The following is a 22679-nucleotide window of genomic DNA, read 5'->3' as shown; positions in this document are numbered from 1 at the left end:
CCACAAGCCAACCTTACCTCACCAAGTCGGCAGCTTCCAAATGCCAGTTACTTCCTGTCTACCCACGCCTATATGCCTTGCTGTTCTGCCATCTGATTTGCTCTCTCTGTTCAGCTACATCACTTTCTCTTCCTACCCAGCTTTGTCACTACCTGTCTGTCTACACAGACCTCCATGGTTAAATAGTTTTGGAATTTAAGGTGTGTGCCACCACATCTGGCTCTGGTCCTGTGGCCTTGAACTCACAGAGATCCTGCCTGCCAAGTGATAGGATTAAAGGCATGTGCTAACATTTCCTGACTTCTTTGTTTACTTATAATGACTGTTCTGATTCCTCTGATCTCCAGGCAAGCTTTATTTATTAAAGCACAAATAAAATCTCACCACACTATTGTATTTTTTACTTCTGTTTTAACTCTTGCCCACAAATTGAAAATATGTATGTAGCAAAAAAAAAGTCTTCTGATAGAGAGATGTAGGTGTTGGCAGTGAGAAGTCACCTAAAATGTGAACACCAAGAGGATAGGGTATACTCCAAAATCATCTGCCACACATATTAAATCTGCATTTCTTAACACAGTATTTGTGAATAAACAAATACAATAAATATTCAGGTTTTTTTCTTTTTATAACATTCTATGATTTTAAAAAAATAGCTCACACGTATTCTGAATATGGATAATAACTTTAATTTTCTTTGCTATTTGATGGCTCTTGTGACTAACTAGTCTTATGAAGAGAAAATGCTATATATTTGAAAAATATAATGTATATTTTATTTATAAAATAAAAATATAATAAAATAAAATATAAAAAAATAAAATGAAATAATCAGTGAACCATACATTTTACAAATGGAGGTTTGGGATTAATTGAATGATTGGAATAAGTAGGAGAGAATTTATGCACCAGTCCATGCTAAGACCTAGTGTGAGGAGTTGAATTATGGCCCTCAGCAACAAATTTCTATGCTAACCTTTTAACACCTAGCACATAAGAATATCTTCTTTTAAAAATGTGATCAGTTCAATTAAATGAACTCCTAAGGCAGGTTCTGAAGTGAAATTGTCTGGATCTGAAGTGCAATCATATGTATACTTATAAAAAGAACTGTGAACAAAGACATCTGTTAGAGAAACGCAAAAAACATAGGAAAGCAGAGGTCTAGAAACCAAGGTACACAGTAACTGCCAGTAAACTATCAGAAGCTGTAAGACATGTACAAACTAGATCATTCCCTACAAATTTCAGAAGGAATCGACACTATCTATATCTTGCTCTCAAAGGGCTAGCCTCAAAAATTGTGAAGTTGCCCAATATACAGTACTTGTTATGACTTCCTTACCAAACATACATACTATAGTAAAATAAAACCTGAGTCTTAGCAGGCAATGGCAAATATCATGGTTTGATTGGAATACAATTAATTATTTCATATCTTACTAAGCTAATATTAATGTTGACTAATGTATTTTATAGTCTATTTGTGTTTATTTACACATTATTATGGTTGAAGGGTAGCTATAAGCATAGGGTGTTTATACTTATGAACTCACTTTATTTTTAATTAAAAATAATTACACATGTTTATGGTTTACAGTGTGCTTTAATATGTGCATATACACTATTTAATGATTAAATTACAGTCTTTAGAGTGTTCATTACCTCAAATGTAAATTCAAATAAAGCTAACATGTTAATAAAAATGGCTAAAATTGTTGAGGCTTTTTCACTGCAAACATTTTTTAAAGTATTTTCTGTCAAAAGAAACGGCATCAAACGGTCACATCATTGCTCTATAGTAATGGCATTGCTCATCAGATTCAGAGTACAAGAATTAGGACTCACAGCAAGTGGTTATACTACACAAGTATGACGTGATATGGTTTGATATGAATATCAACCCTGAAAATCTTGGTTTTGTCTGGCAGTGGTGGTACATGCCTTTAATCCCAGCACTCAAGAGGCAGAGGCATGTGGATCTCTGAGTTGGAGGCCAGACTGGTCTAGAGAGTGAGTTCCAGGGCAGCCAAAAAGAAAGAAACCTTGTCTCAAAAAACCAAAACCAAACAAACAAATAAAAATAAATATGGATCTTAGTCTTAGGATGATTAGAAAAGTATGGTGTTTAGTTTGGTCAAGTTAACACATCTTGTTGATAAAAGCTGTGGAATGAAAATAATACAGAGGGAAAATTTTAACACCTCAATATTTCAGTTCTAAGCAGTGAATTTTTTATGAATTGAAAGCTAATAGTAAGAGAGCAGCCATCTTGCCATATTCTTGTATCTAGCCTCTTATAAGTTACATGACATTATACAAAATAAAGTTCATTTTCTCAGCTAGAAACCTGAAGTCTAATTATCACGGCATAGATGTAGGACCTTTGTAATGCACTGGTGGATGAATTTTATCATTCATTATTCTGTAGACCCATATTGATACTAAGCAAAAAGATTGGCTTTTATTTCTTTCCTCTCAATGATTGTTCTTACTCTGCACTATAAAAACAAGAGTCAGGATCTCAAATAAAACAGTGCATGAGGAAAAATATTTTGTTTGTAATGTAATCCAGTTGGGTTATAAATTTGAATTACTTTGATATCATATGTAATGAGAAAGTACTAACTTTGCTAGTTAGTCATCATATAGGCAAATGGGAACTTTTGATTGTTTATGTGTATACTTTTTCCCAGAATACTCACATGTGGCTGCTGGAAACTTCTAGCATCACTTTTTGGCATAGTTAAATACAACATCCTATGTAATTTATGTTATAACTATTTATTCAAGACACAGCTCTTTATGGCCAAGGTCAAAAGGCTGCATTTAATGAGCATCCTTGTAATAGTGGTTCCTCTATGCAGTCTCAAAGGAATTCAGAGTACATGATGACAGAGGGCAATCTACTCTGGTCTTGTTTCTTTTGTGTACAAAGTCACTCATGCAGTCACAGGGCCCCTAGTCTCATGATCTAAATTAACCTAATTACTTGTAGCTATTCTACCTATAAATACCATTAATCATGGATTTAAAGATTTTATTTCTAATAATCAAATTTGATGGACATATAACATCCATGGAAAAGAGGTGCACTCTGAGTTTCCAGCCCATTGGCCTACCTTGTTGATTTTTGATGTATGTCACCCGAACCTCATGAGTAAGTTCATTAAATTTAGCCTATCTCTGTGTGTCAGTGTTGTATTGATTCTCTTTCTCTGGAGATCTTTACCTAGTACAATGAATAAACAATTCACCTAAACCGTGTGGGGTCAAAATTCTACCAGGGGACTAACTTAAACCAAGTTATCATCTTTGTGCAAATCTGTGGTAGGATATAAATGGGGAAAGAAAAACATGATTACTGTCTTAGAATCACTTGATCATGCATTTAATAAAGAAATTTTGTTTTACCTAAATACAAAGGTTGGGGCATTATCCTAGGATACTCTCACATGTATATTTGATTAATAAGGCACAAAAGTTCAGAGAAATGAAATAAAATTAAAGCTTAGCTCTGGCATTTTTCAATTAAAATACTCACAAAATAGCTTAATTCATTCCATTTTAAGGGAAAAATGTAGTCTAGTTAAATTTGATTAAACTGCTGACTATCAGTGTATACCACTAAGTGGCTTCATACAGCTGCTGTTTTTCTAAAGTGATATTTATATAACATCTTAATGTACCTTAGGCCCAATTTATTTTCACTGTTGAATTCAATCCACATTTTACAAGTCGTATTACAGATTGCATGATATATAGCATATACAGTTGAAATAATTTCTTGATTAGGTTGAATTAACCTAAACATACAATATGCTGGAACATACTTAAAACCAAATAAATACTTAAATGTGCTAAAGTCTTTTTTGCTATAACATTTTATGCATGAATAATTAAGTCTTACAAACCACCATACATATCCAAGCCTGGCAGTCAGATCAAAAGCAGGTCCACATATGAATTAAAGACATAGTGTTTCCCCTATGATTGCATTGTAAGTACTTTGACTTCCAGGTTGTCAGTGTTTGTGTATGTGATCAATTCTAGAAAATGTAAATGGAAACCTTCACTTCTATTTTCTGGTGGGTTGGCTATTTGACAGTATGGCTCCCCCCCCTGCCCCTGTTTCTACTGTAATGAAAGACTTCCCGATTTCATTTGGCCAATATCATAAGGTAATAGTATACTGATTTCTATGTAGCAATATAATTATGTAGAGTAACTCCTCAGTGATCTCACATTAATAGAGACTCAAAAGGGAAATGTCTTCCCTTTAATGCTGGATGACAAGTGTATTGTGTTGCTAACTCTGCTACCTCCTAATTGTCATTGAAAAATGTGACATTTCTATGTTTCATTCTCCTTAGATAGATATTGTGAGAAATAAAAGGAAGTTTTGATCCTTAAGTTAAATAAAATAGAATTTAATTCTACCATGAGTGCAGTTTGAAGAAAAAGAAAGATAAACATTGGGGCAGTTGATATCTCAATTGTTCACAGAATAACCATATCAACTTTCCCAAGCAAAGCTAATGTCTTTCTCCATTGTAAACAAAGCAGTCTTTGGAAATAAAACTTTGAATCTTATTGTATCCATTTCAACAAACTCCAACTTTTAAAGTCCATGTATAATGTTATTTTTCAGAAGGAAATTCTTTATTTGCGGATCTAATTCTAAGCTAACAGACTGAAACTTTTAAATTAATTTCTGTTTTCATATCCATCCTTTTCCTTTTTCTTTTCTTTTGTTTTTTTTTTTTTTTTTGAAACAGGGTTTCTCTATATAGTTTTGGTGCCTGTCTTGGATCTCACTCTGTAGACCAGGCTGGCCTCAGACTCACAGAGATCTGCCTGGCTCTGCCTTCTGAATGCTGGGATAAAGGAGCATGCCACTACCGCCCGGCGCCATCTTTTGTATTTTCTATTGAGCTTATTTAACCAATTATTATCATACCAGCTACTAAGTACTATGGGGTATGTTGCCTTAATAATGCTGTTGTATTTCAGTTATTGTTTTGGTTGCTCAGGATAAATGATACTTCAAGTAAGACTGCAGGACAAGATCATTAGGTATGAATGGATTATTCCCAGAAACATTAAATCTCCATATTGATTGAAACCACAGGGCATGTATAATTGTTATGACAATATAACATAAGGGGGTTTATTTATTTGTTGGTTGACCTGTTTTAAATATGTATTTTCATTTGGTTCCTTTATTCATTTAGTTTGAAGCAATTGGTGTTTATTTTGAACATTTGAAAAGGAAAAATACTTGTTACAAAAAGAAAAGCTAACATTTAAGAATACAAATTGATATGAGAGTTTAGGCTGTTTTAATATGAGCAAACAGTATTTTTTGTTCTAGATAATATCATAATATAATTATTATTCAATAATTCCAATGTTTCCTAATTCTAAGACTTTTCTGCAATATGATCTTTTCTTTCTTTTATGCTTGGCTATTCTAATCACTATTTCTGTTATGGAGGCTTTCTGTATGCAGTTAGGGAAAGGTCCCAAGGTAAAAGAGGGAAGTTACTCACAGATATTACCCTGATGACAGACTTTAAAAGCTAAAAGAAATGTTAAGGTGAAAGTGATGAGGCCAGGAACAACACTAGGGATATGAAGTAAAAGTACTTTTGGTTGACTTTGAACTAGTCTAAAGGACCCAAGAATAGACATCTCTGAGAAGCAAGGTCATTGTTTTCAGGCTGGTTGGCTCTTCCAGGAATCATATACTGGGCACTATTAGTTTCTTTTCCAATATATTCTTGCTTCTAATTGAGTTAACTCAGAAAGGGAACCCCAGACCACCCCAGAGACAAGGGTTACAAAAAGCAGCTACAATTGTTTCTTGGTAGCTATGAAAACAAACAGAATTTCTTACAAAGTTAGATGCTGTGGACCAACCCATTCCTATACTATGAATATGTATTACTGTCATTAGTTTAATAAAACACTGACTGGTCAGTAGTCAGGCAGGAAGTATAGGTGGGGTGACCTGCTGTGGGATGTACTGTATGTTAAATGTTTTGCTCTGATTGGTTAATAAATAAACCACTGATTGGCCAGTAAGTAGCCAGGCAGGAAATATAGGTGGGACAAGGAGAGAGGAGAATTCTGGGAAGTGGAAAGCTGAGAGGGAGAGACGCTGCCAACCACCTCCATGAGAAGATGTTAACATACCAGTAAGCCACGAGCCATGTGGCAACTTATAGATTAATAGAAATGGGTTAATTTAAGATATAAGAACAGTTAGCAAGAAGCCTGAGCCATTGGCCAAATGGTTTAAATAATATAAGAGTCTGTGTGTTTATATTATAAGTGGGCTGCAGGACTGTGAGGTCTTGGAAGGACCTGGAGAGAAAAACTCTAGCTACAAATGGTGCCCAATGGGTTGGCAAGAGTTTCCACCTAAAACCTGAGGGGAAAAAAGATTCTAAAACAGAGCTAAAAACAGCTTCCTAGTTGTCTCTCTCAAGTTAGTGGCAGCCTGCATGTTTGAGCTACTACTCTATGGAGGGTTCCTGGCATGCTTGAGGGCTTGACCTATGCTATGTTACACAAAGGTGTCTCCAAGCTGCACACTATCCTGTGTGTTGGAAATAGTTTTTGCTAGTTAAAAAAAAAGTTTCTGGCCTACATATTGCTTTGATAAAAACATGGACCCACTGCTTCTGAGAGTTGATGGTACACATGGCTCCAGACCAGAGCTGGCGGTAAACTGTACCACCTTGTTGGAAAGCTGAGGTGGGAGGAGCCATGAGCCACCAGCCACAGCAGCCATTTCAGTCTTACAAATGCTACAGTTTAAAGCAATAGGTTCATAATAAGATAGATTCAAATGGAATAGTTTACAATGTGTGTAAAATATACATAGGCATGAAAGGGAAAAATATATATATACAGTTATATAAAGAAATACATAGTTTTTAAAAATAGTCTTTAAAGAGATAGTAATAGTAGTATAAAAATTAGCCACATAAAGATGGATATTACACAGAGAATCTGTATTGTATTGTCTTTGAGAATTTTAACTGCAGAAAAACATTTGATCATAAAAGCTGTTGAGATAAACAAATATGTATAATTTAAAGGTACTTTGACTTCAAATTTTGAATGTAAGGATATGTTGCTTTGGAAAGGAGGCTCTGCTTTTGTTTCCACAGAAAGCAAGAGGCTATGGATTTGTTCCATATTAAGATACATCAGGTTTGTCAATCCAAGAGCCCCAGAACGGTCTCCAATGACATAATGGCCCAGATGATCCAACATCCAGAACAGTTTCAAGGCAACTGGCTCAGAAAATACAGCCTCATGGACTACTCCATAAGCCTAAAATTTTCTTTGTGTCCCCATAAGATACAGCAGCCCCCTCCAGCAGGAAATAGTAAGAGAAGCTACACTCAAATTCCCAAATATACCAAGCTGGCTTTGGAGATGGAATTGGCTCACTCCTTCTCTAAACCCAAGCATATTACTACAAGAAAAGGTTAAGAGATTCTTGTGTCCCATATCAGAAGAGGCCTCTGGTGTGGGACAGAGAAAAACCAATATTTTTTATTTAAAACAGGTTGAATATAAATGCAATCTCTTACTAAAGAAGAAAAGGGGATATGATATAGATATGATAGGATGAAAGGCTAGATTATTGAGTCTACTTTTAAAGAGCAACTTGTTTAAATTTTTTACATTGCTATGTATTTTAGTTTATTGATGCAAGTTTAAAGTTGATTTTGTTATACTGTATATATATTTCTATTCTCATTTGAGGTATTATGTTTATGTAACTCATTTAGATTGTAATGGATAATTAAGAAATACAAATTAATAATTAGTCTTCTATGGGATAGTCAAATTTGTAGCCATGTTAGTTAAGTTTTCTAAGTATACAAAGATATATTCCAGATAGATAGGTAATCTTCAAACACTTCAAAGACCTACAGAATATGGCATTTAAAATGTTCTAAAAATTTAGACTTTCTGGACAGTGAGACATGTCTGCTCCCGGCAGCACCAGTTTACTTCAGAGAGGAGGATGGGCATCGAAGATTCTCTATATGGAGTTTATCTTCTTCTTGACACAAATAGCCTTTTGGGCAAGAAACTATTCTTGCCAGGACTGCTTGATGGACTGGACATACAGGATGCATAGGAAGGTGACCACTGAACTTTGCTTGGCAAAATGGTCCTTCAGGTTCCTGCTTCACAGAGGAAACTGCCAGACATTTTACAGGACACAGAGAAAAGTGACTGAGAGACTCTAGGCCTGTGGGTTGAAGACAGATGCCCCAAATTTATAAAAGAACTTTGGATGGCTCTCCAGGTTGCCAGCTGTCTCTGTGTAATCTCTCAAGACTCCCAAAAGTTGCTTGTGTCCTCCTACTTCTCAGGTAATATTGTATCCTTCTGAGGTTTTTGATGTAGTTGAAGACTAGATAGTTACAATTTTCCTTAGTTATGATAAAAGATAAGTTAAATGGGAAACCTTAGGCTCAAAAATATAAGATAGATAGGATATCTTCTTTAATTTTGCCAAATACAAATAAACTAGTTATTATAAATAGACTAGATATTGTAACTGTAATTCTTATTAGATAATTGTTTTGTTATATGTAATTTTACGATGTGAAAGTTAAAACCTCCCTTTTTGAAAAAAAAAGGGGGAAGTGCTGTGGGATGTTCTGTATGTTAAATGTGTTGCTCTGATTGGTTAATAAATAAAACACTGATTGGCCAGTAGCCAGGCAGGAAGTACAGGTGGGACAAGGAGAGAGGAAAATTCTGGGAAGTGGAAGGCTGAGAGGGAGAGATGCTACCAGCCACCGCCATGAGAAGATGTTAAGATATCGGTAAGCCATGAGTCACGTGGCTAGGTATAGATTAATAGAAATGGGTTAATTTAAGATATAAGAACAGTTAGCAAGAAGCCTGCCATGGTCATACAGTTTATAAACAATATAAGTCTCTGTGTGTTTACTTGGTTGGGTCTGAGCAGCTGTGGGACTGGTGGGTGAGAGAGATTTGTCCTTACTGTGGGCTAGGCAGGAAAACTAGCTACACTGACCAAACTAAGGATAATGGGAAGGAGAAGAGCAGAACAGACAAAGGCATAGAAGCAAGATGAGAATGGTGTACTGAGAACTAAACATAGATAAAAATTATGGGTCAATTTAAGTGTAAGAATTAGTTAGTAACAAGCCTTAGCTTTTAGCCAATCATTTATAAGTAATATTAAGCCTCTGAGTGATTATTTTGGACTGGGCAGTTAGGATAGGAAAATGTCAGTTTACAGTGAGACATCCAAAAAACTGGAGGGTGGCAAAGCCAGGACAGTGACTATTAGCTAACACAAGAGGGTCAATAACTATCAAAACCCAAGTCAGAGACAGAGAGGAGCCTGATCCTGGCTGGTTGAGTAATATATGTAAATAGCATGATTATTTCATTGCTTGGACCAGGGAATATGCATATATCTTGTGGGCCCTCCATTAGTTGAGCTCATGATAGCACAAAGAATTGATCAATCTCATAATAATTACCTCTATTTTTTAGTTTTTCCTATACCCATATTTAAAAATATATCTCTATTTTAAAAAATCACTAAGCAATGGGATTCGATCACAGTTGTTTTCTCACTTTTGCATAATTTTACACTAAATTTCCCACTGTCACTTGATATGTTTTAATGATGCTTTCAGAATAATATTGCTTGTTGTGAAGTGAGTTTATGTATTTAATCTTTCTGACGTGCGATGATTAACTCAGAGCCATTGTCCTAAGTCAATCTTTGGTGACCATAAGTGCCTGACACCCTTAGGCTCTTGGGCCATACACAACTATGTCTAGGTAAGTACTTTTACACACAAAATTCCTGAATCAAATCTTTTTGTTATTGTTTTGGTGGGGGGCAGGATTATCTTGGTTTCATTAAATAATGTTAAAATATACATTTTATGTACACTCAAATATATGAGATGCAATACTGAGAACATAACAGTTTTTCTTCAGAATATTTGAGATAACAGAAAGGCCACCTATAAAGCTTAGAATGTAAAATATAAGATGGCAGGTTTCTTAGTCACTGTTTTATTTCTGGGAAGAGACACTATGACTAAGCCAACTCTGGTCACTCAGCATTCAAACATATGAGCCTGTGAGGCCATTATTACTCAAACAACCACAGTAGTTTTAATCTTCTTGGGTTTTAAAAGACAATAATAATCTGCAGTTGAATGATGTGAGTTGAATTATTGGTGCAAAAAGTTTATGAGAAACTGAGAGTAAAAGATACAGAAGTAGGCAGAATAATACAATTAAGATATAAATCCAATGACTTTCCCAAAACAAGTTTTGAAAGGATTACTTCCCCGCACAATACTTTGTACCTGTGAACTGGTACAAAGGCTTTAAACATTATTCTATCTCCTGAGAAGGGTCACATTACTCCAAGGAGGTCATGACATCAGACAAGTGCATTCTGGTTCTTCGACCATATGATCAGCAATGATCATCCGGAGGCCTTCTGTTGATAGTTCTTCATATGGTAATAAAATAGTCTTAAACAAGTGTTGGATGGTGCCTTGTCTTGTCTGCACCATCAGAGAGAAAGAGTTTAAAGTATTTTACAGGGAAATATTGCAATGATAGTGTTGTGCCTTTGGTAAGAATGGCCTCCATGGGTACTCATTTTGGACGTAACTATTTAGGAAGGTTTAGGAGGCATGGCCTTGTTGGTGAAGGTATGTCACCAGAGGGAGATTTGAGGTTTCAAAAGCCCACATCACCCCAGTTAGCTCTCTTGAGCACCCTCTTTCTTTCCTCTCTTTCTCTCCCTAGTGTTTGTGTTTGTGTCTGTTGTCTCAGCATGTGAGCTCTGAGCTACTATTCCAGTGCCCTGCCTGCCTTGCTCCTGCCCTGTTTTAGTTGTGATGATGACAGACTCTGACCCTCTAGAACCACAAAGCTGCAAATGAAAAGCTTTTTTTTATTTACCTTGGTCATATTGTTTTGTATATAAAAGAAATAATACAGATACTCTGACTTAATAATCTCTTGATATTTTTAGATAAATATTTTTGATATTTTAAATTTAATGTTATTTTTAGTTTAATGATGATAGAAGGCATACAACATTATAAAAATTAATTTTGAACATATAAGACAAATTTCAATATCTTCCAGGTCAGACTACAGCAGTAGAGTTAAATGTTCTTACAACCATAAAAATTGAACTTCAATTTCAGTAGAACTAAAACTTATACTGGTAGCCATAGTAGTGGGAAAAAATAACTTCCATTATCTTACTGGTTTTGTTCTTTGTGTTAACTTTTATTTATTTTTTCATTGTTACATTATTTGGGAGAGTGGTGAGAGAAAATATGGTGGATAGACAGTGTGGTGGTTTGAATAAGAATGACCCCCATAGACTCATATATTTTAATGCTTTATCATCAGGAAGTGGCACTATTTGAGAGGAATTAGAAGGTGCAGGTTTGTTACAGTATGTGTGACCTTGTTGGAGAAGTGTGTCACTGGAAGTGGGCTTTGAGGTTTCAAAAGCCCAAGAGAAGCTCAGTGTCTCTCTCTTCCTGCTGTCTGTGAATCTGGATGTAGAACTCACAACTACTTCTCCAGCATCATGTCTGTCTGTGTGCTGTATTTCTCCCCAGCATGATGATAACAGACTAAATTTCTAAAACTGTGAACCAGCCCCAAATAAATGCCTTGTTTTATAAGAGTTGCAGTGGTCACAGTGTCTCTTCACAGCAATAGAAAAATGACCAAGACAGGGAGGTCAGGAGGACCTGGGAGGAAAAGAAAAAGTAGGATCCAATTATATGCATGAAAATTTTTTCAATAAAAATATTCTGGAGAATTCTTTCAATATTAAAGGTATTGCTGTTGTTAGAGGCAGGGATAGAACTGGAAGCCATCTCAACATCAGTAGACAAATATGCTGAAATTAGATAAATACAAGATAAATTATTTTAGAGCTGAAATTTTAAAAATTTTCATCAGAAATCTTATTTTTTATACGTGTCAGAATGGGAGATGTCATGTTCTGTGAAGTTACTTGAGAGTCTAGATTTCCACTGCAATAAAACTTACTTACTTCATATTAGACAAATAGTTTTACAAAGAGAAAAAAAGGTAGAGAACAAAATACTACAGATCAGGTTAGCAAGTGTGGCTTGTAAACTTTCTCAAATCCCACTGAACATATCATAATCAAAGATAACACATTTAGTCATAGGGTAAAGCCAAGTAGTGTCCAAGAATGTATTTGTCTGTGGCAAGTAGGCTCAACACCATGTAGAAACAAGACCATCAGAGGAGAGGAAGAAGGCACACAGGAGGAACTGTATGTATGTCATAATGACTTCCAGTTCAATGAAAGAGAAAGTGTTAATTGCAATTAATAGCACTTGAGTTAGTTTATGAAAAGAGGGCATCAAAATAAAGATAATGGTTCCCATTTTTGCTCCATAACTCAATTATTCTAGAAATAATTTGAAAGTTACAAAAGGGAATATCTCAACAATTCATATTTTAAAATAGTCTTTGAATTACAGAATTCACACAGGTCAACAGCTTAGAATGTTTAAATCCATTGAACTATAAACTTATTGCACTTACATACAATTAGTATGTACATGATATAATCTTCTATGAAGATTCAACAATTATTGAAGTGAGTGATGATGGATTAAAATCATTATTTTATTTGAAGCACAAATAATTGCTACCAAATCATTTGAAGTGTCAAGAAAAGTAAAAACATGTTGATTGATCATTCTTCAATAACTGCTGCATGAATCCTAAATGGTATTATAATAAAAACCTGGAGCCAGAATGGGGTAAATGATGAAAGGTCAGAGGAAACAAGCCACAGTCACTTCTAACCTCACCAACTCCTCAGCTGAAAAGAGAAGATCCTGTCTTCTCAAATCCTCAGAATGAATGCCTCTGAGTCCTTGGCTGAAAGGACCTAATTCCTGTCTCCACCTGCCTTACATTTTTTTTTCTCTGCCCAGCCATATCACTTCCTGTCTCAACCTTCCTAGTGCTGAGATTAAAGGCATGTGACTCCCAATTACTTAGATTAAAGGTGTGTGATCACGGGTGCTGGAATTAAATATGTGTGTCACCACTGCCTGGCTGTTTTTCTGGTTTTTTTTTGTTTTTTTTTGTTTTTTTTTAACCCTGGATTAATCTCAGGTAGTCTAGTATGGCTTTGAACTCACAGAGATCCAGATAGATGTCTGCCTCCTGAGTGTTGCGACTATAGGTATGTGCCACCACTGACTGCTCTCTGTGACTAACTCTGTGGCTGGCTCTGTCCTCTGAAATTCAGGCAAGTTTTATTAGAATACAAAAAAGTATCACCACAAATAATATTAATTTTTAATAGGGTCAAGAGAATGAGTCAATAGTAAAATATTCAAATTAAGTATATAATGTGAGTATGTAACTTCTAAAATATGAACTTCAAAATCAACCCAGCCACTTAACATTCAACCTACATTCTATCCTGCTTATGAGATGTACAGGGGTAATGGTGGCACAGAGGTTGTGGGAGTGGCCAACTAGTGACTGGTCCAGCCTGAGACCCATGCCATGAGATTGAGTCCACCTCTGACACTGCTTGGAGTACCCAGATCCAGAGACTGGTAGCCCTGAGAACTAGAATAGAACCCAATACAACTAGAGGAAAAAATGTCAATGTAATGATGCTTAATGATATTCTACTATACTCATAGATTGGTGCCTAGCCCAATTGTCATCAGAGAGGCTTCATCCAGCAACTGCTGGAAACAGATACAGAGACACACAGTCAAATATTAGGCAAGCTCAGGAGAATCCTGATGAAGAGAGAGAAAAAGGACTGTACTAATTAGAGGGGTCAAGTACATCATAATAAAATCCCCAGAATCAACTTCCTTGGGATCATAGGAGTTCACAGAGACTGAAGAGACAACCAGGGAGCCTGCCTGGGACTGACCTAGGCCTTTTTCATATGTGTGACAGTTGTATAGCTTGGTCTTCTTGTGTGTCTCAGGTTCCTTTACTGGCTTTTAGGACCCTAATCCTCATACTGGGTTGCCTTGTCCAGTCATCATACAAGGCAAGTTACTTGGTCTTATTATAACTTGATATACCATATTTTGTCAATATCCATGTGAGGCCTCCCCTGTTCTGAATAGAAATGAAGGAGAGATGGATGATGGGGAAGGCAAAGAGGAGGGGAGGGCAAGGGACTGGGAGGAGAGGAGAGAGGGGAAAATGTGGTCAGGAGGTAAAATAAATAAATATATAAATAAATAAACAAGTAAGATGGCAATTTAACGATAATCAGTCTCTCTAAATGTCCTTATCAAAATGGTTTGATATTGCTTCAACATCTTGAAAATCTCATGACAAATCAAATGCTTTGAATGTTTGAAGGTAAATAGTTCTGAAACAAATAATCCCTGTTCGTAGTTTCCCATTCAGCTCATATCTTTAACTCAACAACTTGGAGTAACAGAGAATATATGCATGAGATACAGGATGCAAAAGATTGAAACAGTTTTACCTTGTTTAGTTTTGAGGAGAAAAACAATATTTGCTCAAATGTGGTGAGTTGAATACCCTGGAATCATTCACTAAAATAGAATTTACAATATAATAGATTTACTAAACTGACACCTTTGGAGAAATGAGATAGAGATATAGAAGAAAACAGAATAATTCAATTGTGATACAAATCTTTCAGTCTTCAAGAATGCTTTTTGGGAACTTTGTAAACAAAGTCACAGCAGAAAATACACTTATGGAAAGCAAGGGCAATGTGTAATTCAATAACACAGAGGATAGAAAGTGTGCTGGATCTTTACAATGGAAGGGTAACCTGTTACCTGTCAAAATTAACCTAGTATGATCAATGACAAAATGTGAGTAGAGAGTAGATTTCAAAGAACAGATAAAAATACTCAATTTTACCATATAAAGGTGTCTAATAGCTTAAAGACTAGAAAACAGCCCCTCAGAAAGAGAATTACAGTTTCAAACAACCAAAAATTTAAAAGTTGTATAACAATTATATGTAGTTTTAAAAATAAAGGAAACACAAAATTTATCTTTTCCTATCTTAAAGTTAACAATAGAAATAAAATATTTTTTTAAATCCTGTTCTAATACAATAGAATTAAGGAATTTTGTTCCTAATTTTTTTTTCAGTTGAGAAGGGGATGGTTTCTACAGCATACTCTGCTGTGGATATTGCTCTATATAAATAAAACACTGATGGCCAGTGACCAGGCAGGAAGTAGGTGGCCAGGCAGGAAGTAGGTGGGACAAGGAGAGAGGAGAATTCTGGGAAGCGGAAGGCTGAGGGGGGAGACACTGCAGCCACCGCCAGGACAAGCAGCATATAAAGACTCTGATAAGCCACCAGCCACGTGACAAGGTATAGATTTATAGAAATGGGTTAATTTAAGATAAAAGAACAGTTAACAAGAAGCCTGCCACGGCCATACAGTTTATAAGTGATATAAGTGTCTGAGTGATTATTTTATAAGTGGATTGTGGGACTGCGGGGCTTGGGGAACCTGGAGAGAAGCCCTCCAACAACAATACTCTCCATTAAAAAGTACAAACCCAAAGTACCTGCCATGGTATCATGCACATGAAGAAGGGATATGAATATTTACATTCAATTGGTAAGCAATTACCTACAGGGATATTATTGCAACTCTCGGGGCTGAGGGGTAGTGGAATGAGGCAGCAAAGAGAAGAGAGCGATACTCCTTCATGTATAGCATTTTTTAATTCTGACTCTTACACCTGGAAGGGTTTTATTTGTCCTTCTTACCTTCTCAAATAGGTTACTATAATTTAATACAGGGCCATGAGATAGCACGCTGCATAAATGGGTTTATTGCCAAGTCAATGACCTGAATTTGATCCCTGGAACCTTCACAGTAGTTGGAAAGAAATGACTTTTTGAAGTTGTCCTATGCTCTTCACACATATGTCATGGCATGCATTCATGCATGCACACTAACAAACATCAAGAAAATGTCAAGAAAACCATACCTATTAAAAAATATCTTATCAAAGAATAGAGAAAATCCAAAATGGAGTTTATAGTCAGAAAAAATGAATTGAGTCAAATAAAGAAAACAGAATAAGCCTGTGACCAAACTACTATGCTAAGTAACTTTTGAAAACAAGATCTTGATTGTACACTGCATGGAAGCAAGAGGAAGAATTATACATAAATACACTACTCTAGTTTGTAAGTATTTTGTAAACATTTTTATAAATATATGACTCATCGGTTCTGAAACTACCTCATGTAGATTTGACCAAAACATAAGTAAATATATTGTAGGTAATAAAACCTATGTTTATTATGTTCAAAAAAAGATCAAAGCTGAGAACCCCTCTGGTTGGATTTATTCACAGTTATTTATATAAATACAGACACTCACATATGTCTATTTACATTATTCATATATAACATCTCTATTTTTACTTTAAGTGCATGTGATTTATATAAGTATAGCATACATTTAATTTCTATATTTATGCATAAATTAAATGTATTCTATACTTATATAAAAGACACAATGTATCTTTGTAAATACAAAAACAAATGTAGAAATATAGATAGAAGTGTTATACAGGTTAGTATTCATAGATACATCACCTATCTCTCTACATAGATTCCGTCTAAAAACAAGGACACCTAGTGTTGGTTGGCCAACAACTGCTTTATGTTGCTTTAGAAGCATAATTCTTCTATTAAAGGAACAGGGATTCTTGGAAGAGTGTTTTATTTTATAGATTCACTGGGACCACTGTACATATATTTGCAATTAGAAGGACAGGCAGTTCTCAAGAGAGATGTGATCTTGCAGAAGGAACATAAAAGGTTGACCAGGAAGTCACTGAAAGTGAAGCGGGGACAAGCTAAACACTGAACTTTAACAGAAAACAGTAAGGGAATATATGCATTTGTACAATACTATTAATAGTAATTAAATTAGTAATTAAATGGATGTAGAATGTGCCACATTTCGTTATCTATTCACCTGTTGAAGGATATTAGGTTGTTTTCATGTCCTTGCTATGGTGAATCGAGAGAATGAGCACTGATGATCAAGTATCTATGGAGGAGAATGCCAACAGCTGTCTAATTGTACTCAAGGCACACTTAACAGGAAGGAAAACATGCTTGGTACTGTAAACTTCACCAACAACATGTGTATAGTGAGGCCATGAATTTTAGGGAAGGACATATTACCACTATTTTCCTAAACCAATCTAATTTCTAACAGCATTATTCACTGATGAGTATTTATCTTACTTTTTTTTTTTTTTTATCAAAGAAGCTTCATTTTTCAGCAGACGGAGACCCAAGTATAAAGCCTCCACTGGTCAAAATGCAGAGAACTGTGAACTGAAATGCTTAGTCCCAAGGGCAGAGGAAACATCTAGAAGAGCGAGCAGGAAGATGAACATCTGCTGTGAGACTGTGCTTTCTTGCTGTGACAGGAAAGCTTCACCTAGGCAATCTCAACAGGATGGCTACCTGTACCAAACATGAACTACCCCAACAACTGTTAACAACCAAACTTTGGTGGGGGGAATGTCATGAGGCCCAAGTTCAAGATGAAAACCTACAGCCAATTTACAACTTCTAAGAGAGGGGGAATAATCTTCCAAAGGGATAAGGCCTATGACTGGTCGTCAAATACAGAGTGGTCATCCATAGAAATGTATACATACAAGCAACACTGAACTGTCTTACCAGGTGGTATTTATATGTTGATTTAATATGTATGTATATGTATACATAATGTACATATGTATTTGTATACATATACATATATGTATACATATATTTATATATATGATTAAAGAAGTGGAGGCCATGAAATTAGAGGCGGTGAGTCAAACTTGGGAAGTATAGAAAGAATATAAGGGAAAGGAAGTTAATATAAATATACTTTAATTAAGGTAAAATAAATGAATAAAATTAAAATAGGATAAAATCCTTTTAAACAAGAAAAATATCAGTATTAACTGTGGAAACATGGGAGAAAGATACAGAATATAATCATTAGTAGGTGCCATTGCAGATCACACCTGCAGGTAGATGGTAAAATTATTGCCAGTGTTTGAGGACACAGTTATTATATACTGTCAAAACAACTTCACCCGTGTATTATTAAATTATAAATGTCAGCCTCACAGTCAAAATACCATAATTAGTGTTACCTTTGATAAGATATATCAGCCAGAATCATAGACACCATGCTATGCCACACAAAGACATGACAGTATGGTATTTTGCTCCTCATTTATAAATTTATTTTATTAAGAATAAATATTTATCAACCCATTTTAAAGCAAATTTTTATAATAAAAAAAGAAAAGTAATCTTCAATAAATTCAAGTTCTTTGAACTTTAAGGAAAAACTAACGAAATATGAGTCTAGGGTGATCAATGGAATCAAAGGAGAAATATCTAAAACTTTGGAAAAGTGCTTTTAAAAAGCCGTATATAGCCGGGCGGTGGTGGCGCACGCCTTTAATCCCAGCACTCGGGAGGCAGAGCCAGGTGGATTACTGTGAGTTCGAGGCCAGCCTGGGCTACCAAGTGAGCTCTAGGAAAGGGGCAAAGCTACGCAGAGAAACCCTGTCTCGAAAAACCAAAAAAAAAAAAAAAAAAAAAAAAAAGCCATATATAAAATCTACTACTGCAGAAGCTTTCTAAAACAAATACAAATATGAAAGGTATTTAAATGGAGTCAATCCCTAGCAAGGGCATTTAGTAATGGAGGATATGGAGTCTCAACAACCATCTTCTATAACCAGGCAAGGCTTCCATTGGTGAGACTGAGATACCATCACAGCCACAAAACCTTTGACCTACAACCTATCATGCTTGCAACATGTGCTGGGGCAATGGCAGCTCAGTCTGTGGGAGTGGCCAAGCAATGACTGCTGTAACTTGAGGCTCACACCAGGAGAGGGAGTCCATGCCCAACACTGAATGGATGACCATGAACCTGAAGCTGGATGGCTCAGAGACCTAGGGTAGAACTAAATAAAATGGACAAGGCAAAAAAAAAAAAAAAAAAAAAAAAAGGAAATGAAGTGATTCTTAATGATATTCTGTTATACTCATAGATCAGTGCCTAGCCCAATCATTGGAGATGCTTCCTCCAGCAGCTGATAAGAGCAGATACAGAGACCCATATCTAAACATTAGGCAGGGTTAGAGGAACCCCAGAAAAGTGAGGAAGAAGGATTGTAGAAGCCAGAGATATCAAGAACACCAGGAGAACAGGACCCACAGAATCAATTAAACAGGATTCACAGGGGCTCACAAAGACTGAAGCAGCAATAACGGAGCCTGCATAGGTCTGAACTAAGTCCTCTAAATATACATTGTGGTTGTTTAGCTTGGAGTTATTGTTAAATACCTAACAGTGGAAGTGTGGGTGTCTTTGACTCTTTTGCCTGCTCTTGGTACCATTTTGCTCTTACTGGGTTGCATTGTCCAGCCTTGATATGAGGATTTGTGCCTAGTTTTATTGTATCTGACTATGCTGTGTTCAGGTGATATCCCTGGGAGTCCTGCCTTATTATGAAGGGACATGGAGGAGTATAACAGGGGAGAGGGGAGGTGGGGAAGGGGAACTGAGAGGAATGGAGGGAGGGGAGGCTATGATCAAGATGTATTGTAGGAGAGAAAAATAAAGAAAGAGAAAAAACCACATAAATAAAGGAGTCACCATATAACGGGGAAGACAATGCATAAATGAAGCACCTTATGTCAACAAGTAAAACCTCCAGTGCCAGGAATAAGTTGCATCTTGTTAATTTAATGACCAAAGGTGTCTTATGTACCTCTAAACATCAGAGGCTATTACTCAGGCTATTGGTTACCTTCTCCAACTTAATCATAAGGCCCTATTGCTGAAGACACAATTTAATTAGGGCATCAAACATGGAGAAATTGAGCTAGTGCTCAACTAGAAGCTTCACTCCACTGCCTTAATATTGAAAGTCATAGTATTGGAAGTCACTTTTCATGCTACCATAGAAGAAAAACAATCACTGATATCACCATCGATTTTGAAATCTAAAACTATTGCAGTTTGTTTATGCTTTTTTCCCCTCTATTGGAGGCCTGCCACCTAGTTCCCAGATAAATCACACATGGAGGCTTATTATTAATTACAAATGTCTGGCTTTAGCTTTGCTTGTTTCTTGCCAGCTTTTCTTAACTTAAATTGTCCCATCTACCTTTTGCCTCTGGGCTTTTCCCATTTTCTCACTTCTGTCAATCTTACTCTTACTCTGTGGTTTGCTGTGTAGCTGGGTGGCTGGCCCCTGGAGTCCTTCTCCTTCTCTAGCTACTTCTTTCTTCTTTCCAAGATTTCTCCTTCTATATATTCTCTCTGCCTACCAGTCCCACCCATCTTTTCTCTTGCCTTGCTATTCCATCAGGTGTTTTACACAGACACAGTAACAAGCTTTTCAGAGTTAAACAATTGCAACATAAATAAAAGTAACACAACTTAAAATAGAATTCCACAACAGGGCATTGTCTTTCAAGTAACTGCAACTTGTATTGTTGAAAAGAACTCTTGCAATTTATAAGTGATCCAATCTGAACCACAGAAAGACATTTGATTGTAAAGGCTACTAAGTTAAACCAATATGAATGTTTTAATGGTAACTTGATTTCAAAATTTGTGTCTAAGGATACATTGCTTTAGAAAAGAGGTTCTGCTTTTGTTTCCACAGAAGATGAGAACCTGTGGCTTGCTTCCAGGCTAACATGGTTAGATGAAAGAAGACCCCCTAAGAGGTCTCCAGATGTTCCAACATCTAGATCAACTTCAAGGCAACAGGCTCAGACAATGCAGCTTCACAGACTACTTCAGTCAGTACAAGATCATAATTCTTAATTTTCTCAGGATCTCCATAAGATTGCCAGCATCCCCATCCAGCAGGAAGTAGTATGAGAAGCTATGCCCAAATTCCCAAAATACTATTCATTTTTTTTTATTTAAAGGGGGTTGATTATAAATGCAATCTCTTTCTAAAACATGGGATATTTTAGATTTGATATGATAAAAGGTAGATTATTGAATCTGCTTTTAAAGAGTAACAACTTATTTAAAATGTTTTACATTGCTATAGATTTTAGTTTATTACAAATTTAAAGTTAATTTTGTTATACTGATGTATATTTCTACTCTTTTTTGAGGTATTATGTTTGTGAAGTTCATTTGAAATTGTAATGGATAATTAAGAAATACAAATTAATAACTAGTCTTCTATGATAGTCATGTTAGCTAAGTTTTCTAGGTATACAAAGATATAATCAATTAGGTAATCTTCAAACACTTCAAAGACCTACAGAATATGGCATTTAAAATGTGTTAAAAACTTTGACTTTCTGGACATTGAGACATGTCTGCTTCTGGTAGCACCAATCTACTTCAGAGAAGATAATGGGCATTGAAGAAACTCATTATGGAGTTTGCTTTCTCTGTGGCAAAAGTTAGCCTCTGGGCAAAAATGTGCCCTTGAATCAACTGCTTGGTAATATGTTGTATAAACTGAACATGCAGAACCCATAGGAAAATGACCACTGAATTCACCAAAACAAGGCAAAATGGTACTTCAGGTTCCTACTTCGCAGAGGAGACTGACAGACATTCTACAGGACACAGTGAAAAGAGACTGAGAGACTAGTCCTATATGCTCAAGAAGAATGCCTCAATGCTACAGAGGAACTTTGGATGACTGTCCAGGCAGGCAGCTGTCTCTTTCATTTCCAGAATTTTGGAAGTTGCTTACAAAGCCATTTCTGTTTACTTAGGTAATATATCCTTCTGAGGTCCTTGATGTAGTTAAAGACTAGATAGTTATAATTATAATTTTCCTTGGTTATGATAAAAGATAAATTAGATATGAAACTTTAAACTCACAAATATAGGATAGATAGACTATTTTCTTTAATTTTGCCAAATATAAACAGACTTGATATTGTAACTATAATTCTCGCTTGATAACTGTTCTATTATATGTAATTTTACTATGTTAAAGTTAAAACCTTCCTTTTTGATTAGACAAAAAAGGAGAAATGCTATGGAATAATGCTTTTGTTCACTGGTTTAATAAAACACTATTGCCCAGCAGCCAGGTAAGATGTATAAATTGGGCAAGCAGACAAGGAAAATTCTGGGAAGGGGGGGGGGGTGCTGAGTTAGCAGTCTCCAGCCAGACACAGAAGAAGCAAGATGACAGGCAAAACTGAGAAAAGGTACTAAGCCACTTTGCTAAACAGATATAAGTATTATAGATTAATTTAAGTGTAAGAGCTAGTTAGTAATAAGTCTGAGCTAATGGTTGAGCACCTACAAATAATACTAAGCCTCTGAATGATTATTCTATAAGCAGGCCATGGGACTGCAGGGGCTTGGTGGGACAGACAAACCTTCCAGCTACATTTTTACTTTAACATAGTAAAACTATACACAACCAAAACAGTTATCCAGTAAGAATTACATTTACAATATTCTGTCCATTTGTAGTTAGCATATTCAGAGAAAATAATGCATTATCTGTCTTATTTTAGTAAATCCAAAATT

This window comes from Peromyscus maniculatus, chromosome 13 (assembly GCF_049852395.1).
Source record: "Peromyscus maniculatus bairdii isolate BWxNUB_F1_BW_parent chromosome 13, HU_Pman_BW_mat_3.1, whole genome shotgun sequence".
Taxonomy (NCBI): domain Eukaryota; kingdom Metazoa; phylum Chordata; class Mammalia; order Rodentia; family Cricetidae; genus Peromyscus; species Peromyscus maniculatus.
This window is presented reverse-complemented; position numbering follows the sequence as displayed.